Here is an 18,461-nt window from a genome sequence, read left to right as displayed (position 1 = left end):
GTCCAAATGTGATCCTGATGGACTTTTTCCTGTTCCTCTGAGTGAAGACAGTCCTCAAAGGATAGTGCCATGACACCATAGTAGAACTGAAAGATGAAGGTTCTGGAAAAGTACTTCCAATGTCCCTTCCAACCGTGGTAAACTCATTGGCAAAGGGTCCAGTTTTCAAGCATTTTAATTGTTTGTTGTTATATCTTCAATACATTTTTCCTTGATCTGGACTTATTACTTTAGAAGCATGATACTGCTATTGTTCTCTGAATACCATTTCCATTCAGTCTTCACACAATACAATGAAGGCAGAAATTAATTTTTATTTGTTTCATTACTAATGTAGTTATAATTACGAAAAGAATTATTTCCCAATGAAAAATGCTCATTTCTATGTCATTACTAAGCAAAAGATAGCTTTTTTAAATGTAGAATGATATTCATCTCCTCGTATAATTTTGTCGCCACTAGCAATTGAATTATCTGTACTGATCATCTCCTGCCAATTCCACTGCTTATAATCTTGATACCTTAAACATAAGTACGGGACTGGGACCTGATCTGGACAGATATTACACATCACAGTCAGACTCAAAGATTCATCTTGCCACTACTTCTTTCTTTCACACACAATCTCCTCCCAGTCTCAAAGAAGTAGTCTCTCTGGAAGAAAAATTGCTAAACTGTGGCTACAGATTCACAATTGGTACCATATGATTTCTACCCTACTATGTGTAGGTGGAATACAGCTTCTGATACTCACATTGGTGGTAATACAGATACTCTGAAAAGGCCTGGAAAGGCCAAACGGTACCAACTCACTGCAATGTTATCATCAGCCAACAGGCATCACTGGATGCAGATATGGTAGGGGCACATGGTCAGCACACCAATCAGCCATTGTTATTTTTTGTTACCAGGGCTGCTATTTGTCAGTTAAGCAGCTCCTCAACTCACCTCACAACCCCTGAGTGCATTATGCTTGTCAACAGCATTCACCAGACCCGTACACTCACCCAACCAAGTGTTAACCAAGCCCAACAGCACTTAACTTCAATGATGTGACAGGAACTGTTGTTACCACTGCAGCAAGGCCATTGGCAGTAATGCAGAGCTTGGTGGAACAAATGGGTGGTTCCTGAGTTTGATGATGGCAGAGTTCACAAAGTGAATAGCTAGCCAAAAACAAAGTCTAGAGTGTAGCAAAATCATATTGAGCTTGCACAAACAGTTCACAGAGCAATCTGAATCAAAAATATCAAACAGCAAGGTCAATCACTCCATTATTAATGACACATTTGGAAATTTGTGAGAACTAACTGACAAGTATTGGGCTATGATATTTACAGACAACCTTATGTAAGTGGAAATTCTCCTGCAGTAGTTTCTTGGCATTAACTGGGAAAGGTCAGTGGTGTCTGTGGGAGTTCCAGGTAACGGTTCTGGGGTTAAGCTTGGTGATACCTGCAGGCAATTGAGTGTTGGGAGCTGGAAGCAGCTTAGGGGATGGACGTGTTCCACCTCCATTGGTTCCCATTGCTGGTCATTATGAACCCCCTGTCATTGCCTAAAATGAGGGCAATGGTTATACCAATAGCAAGCAGGTTGTTGGGCAGGCTTGTCCTTTGTGTGGTTGTGTAGTTCATGCCCAGTCAATGGCTGAGGGGCAGAGGGAATCCACATCTTGTGCCCAGAGCTGATTTCATTGCATGACTAGATGCTTCAGATCAGCTGCAATGTCATACATTTGCTACCTCCTACGTTGAAGTGGGAACGTGTGGTTTCCCCGCTTACAGTCACTCACGTGCAGTGAACCGGCTTTATCGCTGCGCCCACGCACTATGCTCAAAGGGAGAGACTTGGTCCGCGGCAGAAGAAATGGGAGACGTGTCATAAACAGGCTTTCGAAAAGCCCAAAGGGCGTTACGATGGCTGTTTTTTCAATGTCTTCGGGCACCACCGGAATTTGGGTGTACGCCTTTGCGCAATCGATCTTGCTGAACACCGTGCAGCCGCCAAGGCGTAGCTGAAGTCTTGAAGGTGTGGGACGGGGTATCAGTCCGGCACCGTTCGCGAATTAAGGGCGCGATAGTCCCCACACGGGCGCCACAAATTGTCTTTTTTGGGCACTAAATGCAACGCCGATGACCATAGGCTGCTCGATGGTCGCACGATGCCTTGCCGCAGCATGGCCTCGAACTCTGCCTTTGCTGCTGCGAGTCTGTCCGGCGCGAGTCGACATGGGCGACACGATGTGGGGGGTCCGGGTGTGGTTATTATGTGGTGCACCGTCGAATGTTTGTTGTCTCTCGGTGCACCGGCTGGGCGGGTGAGGTCGGGGAATTGTTCAAGAATGTCAGCGTACGGTCCGGGGCATTTAACGGGTTTAACGCTGTACTATGCAGCCTGCCGGCGCTGTCCCGCTATCTTTAAATTCGTTGTGGCGTCGATGAGCTGGCCGTTTGCGATGTCGGCTAGCAGCCCGTAGTGGCCGAGAAAGTCTGCGCCCAGGATCGGCTCATTGACGTCGGCCACTGTAAAAGTCCACGAGAACGTGCGCCATAGGCCTAGATCTATATTGCGGCTGTGTGTGCCGTAAGTTTTAATAGCGGAATTGTTCGCCGCTGTAAGGCAGAATGCCTCGGCCCGCCTGCGGTCTCGTAACATAGAACGGGGGAATATCGAGAGGTCCGAACCCGTGTCGACAAGGTACCTCACGCCTGCCCCCCGTTCCACAACAAACAGACGCTCCGATATCACACTGCAGCCGGGTGCGCCTAGGTCCGGTCGCAGCTGGCGTTTGGGTGCGAGCAAGGAACGCGGCACCTGGTTGCTTCGTTGCCGAAGCGGGCGTGGTACCAGCAGTAGCCACTTTGTGCGTGCTGTGATGTCGGCGGGGTATTGTTGGAGCGGCTGTTGCTGCGTTGCTGGCTGCGCAAGCCGCGCTGCCTGTCTGCTGCCACTGCAGCGCGTGCTGCCCTCTTGCTGCGAGCGCACCAACTGGTCGACTTGCGTCAAGAGAGCTGCCACCTGTGCGGTCAAGTTTTGCACTAGCTGGTGCAGGTCGGCATCCGATGCGGGTGTGGGAGGCGCTTGCCGCCATGGAGCTGGGGGGACGGAGTCGTAAGCTGCCGCAGCCGCGGTGCTAGGTGCCATTGTCAGCGCGTCGTGCACCCTGTCGGCCAAGTTAGCGATGGCGTCCAGCTGCATCTCCGTCTGTGCGGCTATCACTGCCTGCACCTGAGTTTGGAGGCTGTGCACCCAGATAGTGCATAACAGCAAATCTGGCACCATATTGGACTGTGCGAGGCTCCGCAAGTGGTGCAGGAACTGCGAGGGCCTCCGATCGCCGCATTCCTCTTGCCGCAGCAGTTGGTGCACTCGCTGATCCGCCGGATCAGCTCTTCCTTGAGCCGTTTGTAGCTTGACTGCATCAGCGGGGCGGTGATTATATCTCGCACTTCGGCCGCATAGTTCTGGTCCAGCTGGCTCACTACGTGCCCAAATTTCGCCAGGTCGCAGGTCACGTGGTTGCTCATAAATACCGCCTCAACCTAGCTGAACCACATTACAGGGTCGCACGGCCAAAAGGGAGGCAGCCTGATCAATGCCCGTCCAGTGCTTGTTGGCATTCCGGCGGTCGTAGGAGGCGTCGGTGTGGCGGGGAGTTGCGCGCCAACATTGTCCTGAGCTGTCTGTGGCTGCGCGGCGTCCGCACGTGTAGTCCGTGCCTGTAGCTCACTCTCTAGCCTCGTGTTGCGTGCGAGCAGTTCTTCGACGGTCTTTTGCAACTCCTCTAGTGTCGCCATCTTAGTTCAGAGTCGAATCCTCGTACAAGAGGAAAGTACACAGTGAAAATAACACGACAAGGGAAACACATGAAAAAAAAATAACACTAAGCAGTCCGCGATCAAAACACGCGCACAAAAACAATACAAAAAAAAGTTAGTTAAAAAAAATTACTACTGAGCACTGTTCGGCGTGGGCATATACGCGCAAGCCTACTCGCGGTTCCACGTCTCTCGTACCGATGAACGTTCATCACCACGTGTTTTTTTTTAGCCTCAAATCACGTCGGGGTCACCAGTGAAGCGGGAACATGTGGTTTCCCCGCTTACAGTCACTCACGTGCAGTGAACCGGCTTTATCGCCGTGCCCACGCACTATGCTCAAAGGGAGAGGCTTTGTGACAGAAACGACTAAGCAGTTTCGGGACAGGACACATTTATTCTTCATACCATTACAATAAATGACAAATAACATTCTTCGCTAATGTCCGTCTATACAGGTGTGTTGCACCGGCGGCACGGCTCGATCACTGATCCTGGAGGGTATACACTCCAGTGACGAGCCGTGGCGAGACAAAAGGCCGCGTCACAGAATGTTCTGCTCCTGGCGCGAGTGGAGGCGCCGTAAAGTCCGCGAAGAAGTGAAAGACACTTTAACGGTGACTGCGTTTATGACCGCGCGTACGCATTTACGGTGGAGTCACTTTGACTCGACGCACGTGGTCCGCGGCAGAAGAAATGGGAGACATGTGTCGCGTCGCGTCGACTAGCTCGCGCTGCCCGCCTGCTTTTTGTCCCCGTGCGGTCCGGTGTGCGACGCACCGTTGCCGAAATTCTGCGTAACGGTACAGCTGCCCCTACTTGTGTAGGCAGTGCCGTAGTTCAGCCCTTCGTGTGTTGGACGGTGCTGCCGCCACAACGTTGCCTTGGGTCCACTCAGGGTCCTGTCGGAAAGCACGAGTCCAGTGTAGGAGTCCATGCAGTAATACTGCTGTATGTAAAAGCATAGGGTCCAATGGGCTGGGCACAGCAGGACAAAGATGGTGTGGGGTCTGCACTCATATAAGACTTTAGCTAGACTATGTTCATTTATGGAGGTAGACAAGAAGGTGATAAGAAAGCTGGAGTGCTTCCCCATAGTTGGCTATCATCATTATCTTGCACATCTGTGTTTTGAAGGTCCTGACCATCTGCTTAGTTTCTGAATTGGATGTGGGATGGGAACAGCCAGTGGCTAGGTGCTCAATGCCATTGTGTTCACAAATATCTTGAAATGCAGATGTCATGAATTGAGGGCCTTTATTGGAAACTAGGGTGGAAGTCACCCATCCCCCCTCTCCCATTGCAAATGTGTTGATGAGGGCATGGATGGTGGTGGTAGTTATCCATTTCACATATCGAAAGTCAGAGAGGGTATCAGGAACTAGCAACCACATTCCTCCCGAGAATGGCCCAGCAAAATCAACATGCACTCACTGCCAGGGCATGACCCAAGAGTTGAAATATTGTGTTGAGGCTAACTGATTGTGGAAGGAGGCCTGGCAGCTCTGGATAATGTGTTCTATTACAACTTCTGTATCAGGCCAGTACAGGTGATATCACTCTATGACCTTGATTGTGCACATTTCCCATGTGCAGTGTGGAGAAGCTTCAGTATGAGAAAGTGGAGAGTGGGAGAACTATCACCTGGCATTCCATCCATAGCTAACAATATGGGCAGTATGACACCATCAGTGTGCCATAATGAAAAATAAGTGTGTCATGCTGAGTTAGTGCCCTTAGGCAGGTGCACTGGCCAACCCCACCTTAGCAGAGTAGCAGATGACACTTGTTTCATTTGCTACTTTACACACTATGATCAGGAATTCATTGATGGTGTGTTGTGATTTGTACATGTACACATTAATAAGACACACGGCCATATCTATGTCCAACTGTATATCTGCTGTTGCACCATTAACTTCTAGCTGCAACATAAGCTTTTGCATTCCATCTGCTGGTGCTATTGCCACTGGCAAGGCTGCATGCAGCATGCTGTTGTTGTTGTTGATAACACATACCAGCAAAGGCAGACACCAGCCAAGGCAGACACTTGCTAGATGCCCCAGTTTGTGGAATGCGAAACAAGTGATGCCTTGGAAAGAGGTGACAATCTAGATATGATTTGATGGTAGAAGCTTTTCTGGTTCAAAGTAGGAGAATCGGATCACTGTTATTGAAAAACTGCAATTCTTACCATGGCAAAGTGCCAGATACTATCACTTGATGTTTATACAAAGTGCTACAAACACATTAGGATACATTGTAACACTATAAATTCAATATATTGTTGTAATTATAATACTTGGAACATAACTGCAATGAAATATAATACAAATACAATGAAACATAGCTAATATATGAAAATATGTGCAAGAAATATTAAAACTTGTACTTACAAAATTTGTACACAGAAACTGATTGTAACTATTGTAACTAAATGTACAGATACAGGACTCATGTTAACATCAAAATCAAACATGTATTTAAAAAGTTATTAAGATTTCTAAATCAAACATTATTATGGAAAGATATTTCATGTAATCTGGTAATGATATCTGTAATATTTTGGGATGTTAATTATTCTGGCAAGATTATAACAAATTGTAAACCTAAATTTTATAATTTGTTTTAGAAAAATAATCAACTTTTAATTACAAATTTAAAAATTACTGCTTGAAACAATGAATGTTTTCATATCTTGATTGTTAAAACATACATGTACGGACCAGCAGCAACAACTGTGGTGTGGCTAGTATTGTCTCAGATTTTGTAGGGTCAAAGTTAGATCATTTTTCTGGCACAAATAAATAAGTTATTAAGCATATTTCCATTTCAGTCACATCATTTCTTGATTGGATTAACCTGACATATTGATCCTGATGTTACAAGGAAACCAGGCTATCTCTCATGTGGAGATAAATTGCAGCGAACAAATATACACTTCAGTTATGAACTTTGAGAAACATTAAATTGAGTATCCAGTTTCATAACCACAAATGGTGGTTACATTTTAAGTTGGTGGATTGAGATGGGATGGTTTGATAATCATCAGGACAGTCTTGTTAATTATTCCAGGTACCAACATATCACAAAAATTAAATCCAAAATTTAAAAAAAAAAAACTGAAAACTGAAGATATGGAGCAAAAGTAAAAGAGGATGGATGGACAAGGAAGGTGAGGAGCTGAATAATTGGAAATAATTATGTGGGATCTCATTTTTTGAAGACACTGAAAAAGATAAGTACTTTAAATTTTTTTCTTTTGTACTGTAGTGAAAGACAGTATTGTAGGATGTGCAAAAAAAACTTTTTCTTTAGGATTGTAAATTTTTGTGATAATAATTAAAAATAAGTAGTTTCAAATGACAATACGGAACTTGACGACAGCCTAAGTGAAGCAGAAATAATTTTGGAAAAAACAACACACTGCATCAGAATTGTGAAGAAGAAATAGTAAGTGTTTGGAGTCCATTTAGAGGTTTTGATCAGATGGAACTTTGAGACAAAATGTTAATCTTTTGAAACAAATGATGACATTTATGCAGGAACAGTTTAAGAAGCAAGATATAATTTTTGAATAACTAAGTAAAGCAGTAATTAGGTCACAGGGCAAAGAATTTTATGATAGAATCAGAACACAAACAATCCAATGCATGGATATGTTCTGTAGAAAATAATGTTGTGAATGTAAAATTGGACACTAATATTAAAAACACTTGCACTCTTGTACCAATGCTCCACCCAATAGTTATGTAAACATTAATGAAAACAGAAGTAAAATGATTGAAATGAAGTGTAAATATCTGAAAATAAAAGTAAAAAGAAAATTTCTAAGAAAACATGAAGTAGTTGTGAATATGCATATAAACGACTTTTGGACAGAAGACACTGTGGGACTTCTAGGGTTAACTCTCACTGCAATCTACAGTTTTATTTCAAATGTAAGTTGGAACAAAAGTGAATATCTGCTTAAGAGAGTGATAAAACTACTAATGACATCAAGGGAATCGAGAAGTCTTGTGGGTCTGTCTGAAGCAAAACTGTGAAGTAGCTGTGTATTGAATAGTAATACAAAGAAATGCCTAAAGTCAGAAACATATTCCAAGCATATTTTACATTTTTCAATGTGTATATGTAATGTCAAGTTAAAACAAGTGCTTTCAAAGGAATTCATGTTCAATGCAGAAGCATGTGATTTCAAAATAATTACAATTTTTGTTCACCATAGATTTAAAGACTCCAGGGAAATATACCTTCAGTTGTATATGATGTGTCTAGCAAGCACAGAGCACTGAATTGATGTCGCTTATACTTCATAAAATTTTGATTTCCAGGACCACATCCATAGTCTAACTATCCGAGATACTTCGAGATTATTTTCTACATCCATGCTATCCTCCTTCAGTTGGTGTTAGTTGTACATAAACTAGAGTACTTCAAATGTATTTACACAGTAGTGATTATGTGAAGTTTACTTATTATTTGTTGGAAAGTCATGAGTGTTTCTGAAATTAAGTCTGAATTCAATTTGTTAAGATAGAGAAATTTTGAAACACAACTACACTAAAGGTATTTTCCATTGTTATGAATAAAGATACATTTACATTTATGATTCTATTGTGAAGAAGTTACCTTGTTGTCTGAGAAGGTACATTTTGGGTGCCTTTGAGGAGAAACATTTTTTACACTTGCTATACTTTCAATTATTGTACTACTTGGTTTCATAGAAGTTGGATAATTGGAAATTTTGGAAATACTCAGGAAACAGTTGTACTATCCAGGAAACAGTGAAGAAGGGAAGGCAGGCTTGTTAATTACTATTATCAGTTTAAAGATCTATGGTCAGCAACTGAAAAAACTATTATAGTGAGAGCATCGATGAACATTTGTTATGAGAAATGAGTACTAAGCTCAAAATTTCAAACTCAAGGAACACATATCTATTCCCTCAGGTATATTTTACTGTGAGTAATGATTTGAGTGAGGAGATTATTTGTCAAATCACATACATAATATCTGAGAGCTATAACAGTTAAGAATTATGTTTTATATGGTTAACTTTATGTGTGAACTGGAATAATATTTGAAATAGTTATATTAAAGAAAATTTGTTGTTTTTGTACACTGTGAAAATACATTACTATCTTGTTGGATTGTAATTTATATAAGAATTTATTTATGGTGAATGAGGAAGGACTAAAACGTTGCACATAACACAAAGTAAGAACAAGTATGTATGCAATTTTTTTATGCTCATAGTGGTACATCAACTTCAATGATTGTTTTATTTGAAAGGGGTCACCCATGTTATTTCAGGCCTTCCTGACTGCTGTTACCTCAATGCAAATTATGATATATTTACTTTACAAAACTAATTCACTGTATTATCACAAGACTAAACAAATACTCTTATTACCACTTATTGTCAAACTTACAATGTGAAATGAAAAATATCAATCTTGAAATGAAATACATGACTCTACAAATTAATAATTAACATATCATGTAGCACACACTGTGTGAAAGTTTTTCTGCTATTTGTTATCGCACACCCTCCCTAATTCCAAAAGTAAACAATTGTAAGACATGTAAAGCACATTAAACTTGGATAGAACAGTTTTAGGAACATATTTAATGTGTACTTTAATTTACATGTACACATGTTTAACCACATATCTGAAATGATTTATATCTCAACTGTTGATGATAAATTTAGTGTAATGCTACAAGAAGACCATTCTTGAATAAGTTATGGAATGTACAAACACTTAAAGTTATACACTGACACGTATCTAATATGAAGTAACACTTCATTATAGCTTTTGGTGGTCAAAGTGATTGACTCCAATTTTCTTATTTCTATTTTTATAGTGTTTACTTCTTTTCATTTGCAATGATGTAGTTTTCAAAACATTTAATACATGTAAACAATGGCTGTGTAAACTAGATAATGTTATTTTTGACAAACTATTTAGATCAAAATTTGGCTAAATGATTTATTTTGTCACTTTTAAGCTTACATCTGAACAGGGTACTACAGAATGAGTCACAACGAAAAAGGTCAATTTTCTGGAGTTGAGGACAGTGACTGTGATCCAGATTCCATCCCAGACACAGGTAAGGAAAAGCTAAACTTTCCACCACATAGTATGTGTTACGTCTGCCACAGATGGCCCCTGCCAGGCAGACTACACTCAAGACACCCCTGAGTATCATATAACATACACAAGCACTTGCAGGTGCAACCAAGAGGAAAACAATTCTTCAAAACAAACAGAACTTGCTAGAGACTAATGCGAACCTTTTTCTGCAGAGGTCACCTCACAGATACAGGGAAAGTTGGAGTACTCCACCGGCCTCTGCCAGCTTTATAAGGCCAGCGCAGCAGCAGTACAGCCAGTTCCTTGCTGAGCTAGGACCAGCTCCGACAGACCTCACCGATGCTCTTGATGAATGGTCGTCTACAAGTTATTTGTTTTTGTGTGTATATAGTGATTGTTCAAGAAGTGTAGTTTAGTTTCAATAAACGACATTAAACTGAGTGTTTCACAATACAGAGGATTCACCAGTGGCGATGAGTATAGTGGAACGAACCAACGAACATCATGGTTACACTAGCAGCGCCTATGGAATGGCAACAATTCTTTCAAGGACTTCTGCACCAGTTTTTGGAAACTCAGACACAACTGATCACTGAAATCCGAAGCCTCCACCGCCCCGCAACGCCACTGCCATTCCAAGCATTCAACGATGAAGTTGAAGAATGGGAAACTTGCGAACGATGTATCTGGCAACACTTCACGATACATCAAGTCACCCAAGAAGACAGGCAGCATGCTTTTTTCTTGTCATGGAACCAATCAAAGATGTACGTCCTGCTCACGTAACTACAGCCGCTGCACCCGACTCCCTCACCTTCACCGTCATCTGTGCGACATTAAATGCCTACTACAAAAGCCGATTTCATGTACTCGCAGCCTGCGTCGAGTTCTACCACTGCTGGAAGAAACCCGAGCAGACCTATCGCCAGTGGGTCACCGAGATGCAAGGTCTCAGCAGGAAATCTGAGTTTCACACACAATCTTTCAAATGAAACATACGCTGATTACATGGTGCGTGACCACTTGATAAAGGCAGCGCCAGACGTCGCTTTGCGCCACTACGCCCTCAAGTTAGAAGACCCGCCCTTGAGCAGGTCATAGAACTAGCCCATTAATTCGAAATTTCTACACCTGCTGATCATCGACTGGAATCCTGGGCAGATGTAGCAGCAATCCGTGATGATGCCATGATGGACACCGAAGATATCGCACCAATTCAGGGCTCACCGTCGCATTCCTACCTCCACCGCGGTCGGAGACCGCCTCCACAACAAGACGCCCAGTCGCACCATCCCGGCTGGAGCCAGAAGCCACTGCAGCAACAACACAACCAGCAACGTCATTGTGGGGATCATCTCCGCCTGCCCTCCTGCCCCACCTGATAATCAACACATGATAGAGAATATTGCCCAGACCGCTGGGCGCAATGCTCACACTGCAGCAGGGAAGGCCATTTAGTGTCCGTTTGTTGCGCAAAATCCACCACCTCCAGCAACTCTCGGCCCAGGCCATATCCAGATGGCCTGAACAACACCCCAATGGTCATCAACCAGGTAGACAACTCCGAGACATCAAAAATTTTTATAGATGTCACTATCAATGACAAGCCTCTACGTCTGCAAGTGGACACAGGCGCAGCAGTATCCTTGATTAATTACACTTCATATGCCAACATTGGTTCACCCCCCTCTCTCCAGCCCGTAAGCGCCTACTGGCGTGCAGTAAGCAAGAGATAGCTCTCCTAGGACGATTCACAGCTCAAGTCAAGTACAAATCGGTTCACCGTCCAGCCACGTTTCTGGTTGTAAACAATTCCTCCACAGCAGACTTATTCGGACTGGACGCCTTCCACTTATTCGGATTTTCCATTGTGGACGATGTTCACCTAGTATCTCAGCACGTTCCTTTCCCTGAAGTTGATGCACTCTGTAATGAATTCCAGGGCCTGTTTTCACCGGGCATAGGCTGCGCCAAGGATTTTGAGGCCCCGTTCCAACTCCGTCCCGCCGCCTGGCTCCTCTACATCCGGGCATGCCAGGTACCAGTGGCATTACAACAGCTGCTCAAAGAAGAACTCCAACATCTTCAAGATGTAGGGGTTCGCCAGCTCGTGCAGTTCAGCTTGTGGTCCATGCCTATAGTCATTGTGCAGAAGCCAGGCCACCGCCTTCGCCTCTGTGGTGACTTTAAGTCTACAGTCAACCCACAGCTTCTCGTTGATGACTATCCCCTTCCACGACTGGAAGATCTTTTTCGCAAATTGGCAGGGGGCTCCTACTTTACCAAAATCGACCTAGCAGAAGCATATCTCCAAATTCCACTTGATCTTTCCTCCCGACAATACACTGTTATAAATACTCCTTTCGGCCTCTTCCAACTAAACCAACTCATGTTCGGTTTAGCCAATGCTCCTGCAATCTTTCAAAGATACCTTGAACAACTTCTCACTGATATCCTGGGCTGTATAAATTACTTAGACGACAGTCATCACGGGATCCTCCTCCGAAGGGCACATAGCCAACCTCCGCCTCCTCTTCCTCCGCCTTCGAACTGCAAGTCTGAAATGTAATATTTCTAAATGTTAATTTTTCCAACAATCTATTTCCTACCTCGGTCACATCATTTCCCAGAATGGCATTTCTCCATCTTTCTCTTATATCGACACCTGCCCTGTCCCCGGGACCTTCATCAGTTGAAATCCTTCTTGGGCAAAATTTCGTATTACAGGAAATTCGTTCCTTCTGCAGCTCAAGTGGCAGCACCCCTGTACCACCTCTGCCACAAAAATTTCCCATTCTGTTGGACTCCAGTCTGTGAGACCGCCTTCCATACCCTTAAACAGCAGCTCCAATCCGCTGCATGTCTCATGCCTTATGATCCAAATCTTCCTTTGATACTTGCTACGGATGCCTCTGAGTATGGTGTGGGAGCCGTACTGTCTCACAAATTGCCGGATGGCACAGAGCACCCCATAGCACACATCTCAAAAGCTCTTTCCACAGCACAAATCAAATATTCCCAAATCGAGAAAGAAGCACTTGCCATGGTTTTAGCCTGTTCCAAGTTATATCCCTTTCTCTATGTCAAGTCCTTTCACATTATTACTGACCACAAACCTCTCCTCTCTTTATTTGCGCCTTCCGCACAGTTACCAACCAAAATATCCCTACATCTCCAGCATTGGGCGTTGTTCCTATCCCAATTTCGCTACACCATGCATTTCCGTACCACCTCCCAGCACACCAACGCGGACGCCTTGTCGCATCTACCACAAGGTCCAGACCCTGCTTTTGACCAGTTGGACCTCCTCGTTTTTCAGATTGATGATGACGTCCAAGAGGCCGTGAAGGCATTTCCCGTTACAGCTGTCAAAGTAGCTGCAGCCACCGCAGAAGATTCCCTCCTCCGAGTTGTCCAACACCGCATTCTGCATGGTTGGCCATCCTCGCCGCCTCCTCAGGATCAACGCCACATCCAGTTGTACTATTCCATCCAACACTAGCTTTCGGTGGTGGATGGAGTTCTCCTTCACTTAGGTTCAGCAGAACTGAGGGTCATCGTTCCGAGATCCCTGCAGCCCACGATCCTCCACATTCTTCACCAAGGGCATTGGGGGATCGTTCGCACCAAATCCCTCGTAAGAAGGCATGTTCTTTGGATCAGCCTCTTGTTTGACATCACAGAGATGGTGCAGCACTGTACCGTCTGTGCCCAACAATTGTCCCATCCCCCCGCAAATATTCCTTCCCTGGCCTATGCCAAACGGTCCCTGGGAACGCATCCACCTTGACTTTGCGGGACCATTTCTGGGCCACCAATGGCTCCTAGTCACGGATGCATTTTCCCATTTCCTGTACATCGTTCGGTGTTCAGCAATCACCACGCACATTACCTTATAAGCCCTCGAAAAATATTTTGCTTGGAAGGATTACGAAAAGCCATAGTCACGGACAATGGACCACAATTTCAGAGCCAGGAATTCCTCTCCTCTTGCACCGACAACAGCATCCAGCATCTTCTCACCCTGCCCTTCCATCCCCAATCCAATGTGGAAGTGGAACGCCTGGTCAGAACTTTTAAGACAGAGATGCTCAAATATACCAAAGACCACTCCGTCGAAGATGCTCTGACGCTCTTCCTCAGTTCCTATCAAGCCACTCCGATAGGGGACAAAATCCCAGTGGAAGCACTCCACGGCCACCAGCCCAGGACCCTCCTACATCTTCTCTTGCCCTCTCCAAGAATTCATATTCCTTCTGGACAGTTCCGGTTCTTACCTGGCTCCTTAATCTGGACCCGAGGTTTTGGCACTAAAGCAGGTTAGCTGCCCGCCGTCATCCAGCGTTCCCGGGGTCGCCAACTTTTTGATGTCATCTTGGATGGCCACATAGTCTGTCACCATTGAAATCAATTGCTTCCTATCTACTCTGCGACATCTGCACCGCACCCTACGACATGGACCACCACCACCTCTACAACCCATTCCGGACCACCTACACAGACCCCTTCACTAATTCCATCTAATCGTTGCATGGGTGACGTTTCAGGGCATCAGTCGCCACCACAAGCACCACCAACACAGCAGCTGCAGCTGACGGACCAGCTGCCTGGCCCCTCTCCAACAGCCGATGGCCACCGATGAAGATGACCTGATGCCACTTGTCCCACCCATGCCGCCATCACAACCAGTACGCAGGTCAGCCCGCATTGCTGGACGTACAGCACCATATTCTCAAAGAGGCAGCCTCCACAGACTCCTCCAGGGAGCCGCAGCCGCAGATCTCCACGACGTAGCAGCTATCGATCTTTCGTGCAGCTCCTCCCTGGAAGGGAGGTATGTTACGTCTGCCACAGACGGCCCCTTCCAGGCAGACTACACTCAAGACACCCCTGTGTACCATATAACATACACAAGCACTTGCAGGCACAACCAAGTGGAAAACAATTCTTCAAAACAAACGGAACTTGCTAGAGACTAATGTGAACCTTTTTCTGCAGAGGTCGCCTCACAGGTACAGGGAAAGTTGGATTACTCCACCGGCCTCTGCCGGCTTTATAAGGCCAGTGCAGCAGCAGTACAGCCAGTTCCTCGCTGAGCTAGGACCAGCTCCGACAGACCTCACCGATGCTCTTGATTTGGTTTTGTGTGTATATAGTGATTGTTCGAGAAGTGTAGTTTACTTTCAATAAACGACATTATACTGAGTGTTCTACAATACTGAGTATTCACCACTATGCACTTATTTGGGAGCTCAACTTTGTCAAGTTCAATCTCTTTTGTGCATTATACAACATCAAGAAAATGTAAAAAAGCTATTTGGCTCAATATGTCACCAACAGGTGGGTGACTATCATATCACTACAGTGCAAGTGCAAGCACATGCTAATGGAGACATAAAATGTTGATTACTACTTTGGATATGATATGGGAGCATCATGATCATGGAGATTAGTAGAGCTCATGATGTAAAATAGCATGACTGATTTCCCTGGTATGACCTAATGTCATCTGCATATGCCACCAAATGGAACTTTTATTTTTGTAACTTTATTTTAGCTGTCTAATTATAAACTTGCTAGAGACTAATGTGAACCTTTTTCTGCAGAGGTCGCCTCACAGGTACAGGGAAAGTTGGATTACTCCGCCGGCCTCTGCCGGCTTTATAAGGCCAGCGCAGCAGCAGTACAGCCAGTTCCTCGCTGAGCTAGGACCAGCTCCGACAGACCTCACCGATGCTCTTGATTTGGTTTTGTGTGTATATAGTGATTGTTCGAGAAGTGTAGTTTACTTTCAATAAACGACATTATACTGAGTATTCACCAGTATGCACTTATTTGGGAGCTCAACTTTGTCAAGTTCAATCTCTTTTGTGCATTATACAACATCAAGAAAATGTAAAAAAGCTATTTGAAAAAGCTATTTGGCTCAATATGTCACCAACAGGTGGGTGACTATCATATCACTACAGTGCAAGTGCAAGCACATGCTAATGGAGACATAAAATGTTGATTACTACTTTGGATATGATATGGGAGCATCATGATCATGGAGATTAGTAAAGCTCATGATGTAAAATAGCATGACTGATTTCCCTGGTATGACCTAATGTCATCTGCATATGCCACCAAATGGAACTTTTATTTTTGTAACTTTATTTTAGCTGTCTAATTATAAATATCCACTAATTCTTTAATAGTGCAGATACAATGTGCATGTGGTGTGGACGAGTGGAGTATATGGCATTAAAGGGGTACACTGGAATTACTGCAAGCGGATGCAAATTAACAAGAAGGATTTGTGGGCCAAATTTCATTTATTACAGAGCTACATGAAGAACCTGTGCCACTAATTTTCAATGAACAATGCAACAATGCCTTATATTATCTTGAGCGAATAATAGTAGTAATTGCACAAAGTGATTAGCAGTAACTGTTAGTGAACAGTAATAGAAGTTGAAGTTAAAAAAAAAAAACCAATGAGTCAGTAAAATCATGTCATGAACTTTGCCTTTCTTTTACAATCAAAATTTTGACTTTGCAAATAACGTAACTATAACTCGCAGGAAAGTGATTACAGAATGATGCTATATCATTACGATAAATGTTAAGCTAAATGATAGGATTACAATGAGTAATATTAGGAATCTTTGGATTTATGTAACTGTTTAATACTGATGATATTTTGTTGTTCTTTGATTACTACTAATTGATTTCCATGGGCTCCTACATAACTGAAAGGTTTTTGTTCAATGTAACATATCCATCTGAAATCACACTAGAGGAAGAGTTGAAAGGTTTTGTGCTGTTCTCGGCTTGCAACAAAATCAAGTGTTCTCACATAATTTTTCAATCATTAATAGACAATGATTATAATGACAGTAATTTTGCTCACATAGTGAGTAGGTGACTATTAATTTTCTTTAATTCGTTAACTAAACTTTTAACATTTTCCAAATTTATCTAGCTACTATAATTTCATCCAGCAAAAATTTTATATTTCCTTAACCTTAACCAAGTTTTTACTCGTTGCCATCACTGCTACAAGTACAAAATACTGGTGATTTGGTTATAACTGCACCTACATTTCATGGATTTCATTTATTCTTTGGTGTAGATGCCTTTCCCACACAACAGAGAGCTTTAGGTTCATGGTATTTACTATTAAAAATGTGATATTTGAACATGACTTCTTAGTGGTTCCTCAATTAAGCACTGAGATAACTGCAGGTATGGATTGGATGATGTAGCATAAAGTAATTATTGAGTGTGATAGGAAGTTAATGACTTGTTCAGAGGAAGAAGATAAAGAAACAGTAAATTTTGACGAGGTTAGAGAGAACAATGAGGAGAGTGATGCTGATTTGACAGTAATTACATTCCTAACATGTGTAAGTTTGAGTGAAGTGCTGAGAGTTATCATGTTAGAAATTTGAACAAGATGTATCCCTATGAAGACGAACTGAGAAAAATAATCAAGAGAATTTTGGGAATATCAACAGAACAGAAAGTGGAGTTGTCCAATATTTTACTCTATAACAAAGAAGTGTTTTCAGCTATTGTATTTACCCAATTATAAGACAAGGCTTTTTCCCCAAATTTGTCATTTGAAAAATACTGCATCATCTTATATTCACAGGTTAAACTATTGCCACTGAGGTTAACATTTTTACATTGTTTAATTGAGTATATAGGGGTTGGCATTCATTTAAAGATGAAGCTTTGGATATTGAGGTCACAGGCAGATTTATTTTGAAGAATTCAGAATGGCAGAGATGGGCAATTGATACTCGTGTTTGAACGGGTTCAAGATTTCAGAGATTAATAAATCTGCATACAAAGGGTCACACCACTTACATCAAAAAATCGAACTTGCATGCCAAGACTGGCAAGTCAGCAGCCTACGCTGCATAGGGTTTGCTTAACACCTTGATTAAATGTGAAACTAGTTGCAGCTGCTTGGATTTTATTACTCATAATAGACTCTCAGCAAACCACAAACATCAGAAAAATTCAAACTAGTTTTGCCTGAGAGTGGGTGTAGTTTCTGCATCACTTTGTACAATTTGTTATTTGAAGACAAATAGAGTACACTCTCCTCTGCCTCATTGAAGGAATGGTGTACATGTGTGTGTAGTGGTGGGGAGGGGGGGGGGGAGGTGCTGAGGCAATGAAGCTGCAGCTGCAGATTGCTGTTGGTTTTGCTGCAGTTGGAGCAGCAATTACTGCTGTTACCATTGGAATTTCTATTGTTGTTCATGTTGCTGATGTAGCTGCTGGTGGACTTCCCACTGTTTTTCTTGTTGTTGCTGCAGTTGTTGTTGCTGTTGCAAGAGCTTCAGAAACTCTGGGATCAATGCTTCATTGGAATAGTTGTATGGTGAGAAAGTCCTCATCACCACTTTTCTATCCTACTTTACATAGGTGGAACACAGATTATGATCACTAACCTTGCCAGTAATGCAGAGACTGGGGGAACAAACAGGTGGTTTCTGAGGTCAATGACAGTGGAGTTCACAAAGTGAACAGCCAGCAGAAAACA

General features: G+C 43.2%; 1 protein-coding gene across 1 annotated transcript in view; it reads right to left on the bottom strand.

The window, feature by feature from the left end:
- LOC126248836 (uncharacterized) overlaps positions 1-18,461 on the bottom strand; it is a 535,548-nt gene that overhangs the window by 14,839 nt on the left and 502,248 nt on the right. The window lies entirely within an intron of this gene.

This window comes from Schistocerca nitens, chromosome 3 (assembly GCF_023898315.1).
Source record: "Schistocerca nitens isolate TAMUIC-IGC-003100 chromosome 3, iqSchNite1.1, whole genome shotgun sequence".
Classification (NCBI taxonomy): Eukaryota; Metazoa; Arthropoda; class Insecta; order Orthoptera; family Acrididae; genus Schistocerca; species Schistocerca nitens.
The sequence above is the reverse complement of the archived record's forward strand: the minus strand, read 5'-3'. Positions and strand labels throughout refer to the sequence as shown.